This window comes from Arachis duranensis, chromosome 10 (genome assembly GCF_000817695.3).
Source record: "Arachis duranensis cultivar V14167 chromosome 10, aradu.V14167.gnm2.J7QH, whole genome shotgun sequence".
Taxonomy (NCBI): domain Eukaryota; kingdom Viridiplantae; phylum Streptophyta; class Magnoliopsida; order Fabales; family Fabaceae; genus Arachis; species Arachis duranensis.
In genome coordinates this window covers 33659317-33660147 of record NC_029781.3, presented here as the reverse complement: position 1 = coordinate 33660147, position 831 = coordinate 33659317, and positions in this window count along the sequence as shown.

Sequence of the window (831 nt, the reverse complement as noted above, 5' to 3'; positions counted from 1 at the left end):
GAATGCAGTGCAGTCATATTAAAGAGCTTACCAGAGAAGCTTAAAGATCCTGGAAGCTTTATGATACCATGCACATTAGAAGGTGCTTGCACCAAGACAGCTTTATGTGATCTTGGAGCAAGCATCAATCTGATACCTGCATCCACTATCAGAAAGCTTGGCTTGATTGAAGAAGTCAAACCAACCAGGATATGTCTCCAACTTGCTGATGGCTCCATTAAATACCCATCAGGCATAATTGAGGACATGATTGTCAAGGTTGGGCCATTTGCCTTTCCCACTGACTTTGTAGTGCTGGAAATGGAGGAGCACAAGAGTGCAACTCTCATTCTAGGAAGACCTTTCCTAGCAACTGGACGGACCTTCATTGATGTCCAAAAAGGGGAATTAACCCTGAGAGTCAATGAGGATGAGTTCAAGCTGAATGTTGTCAAAGCTATGCAGCATCCAGACACATCAAATGACTGCATGAGCACTGATATTATTGACTCTTTGGTGGAGGAGGTCAATATGACTGAAAGTCTTGAATCAGAGCTAGATGACATCTTTAAAGATGATATGCCTGATCTGGAGGAACTAAAGGAAATAAAAGAAATTCTGAAAATTCCTCAAGAAGAAGGCAAACCTCCTAAACCAGAGCTCAAGCCACTACCACCATCCCTGAAATATGCATTTCTGGGAGAAGGTGAAACTTTTCCAGTGATCATAAGCTCTGCTTTAAATCCACAGGAAGAGGAAGCAATGATTCAAGTGCTAAGGAAACACAAGACAGCTCTTGGGTGGTCCATAAGAGATCTTAAGGGCATTAGCCCAGCAAGATGCATGCACAAG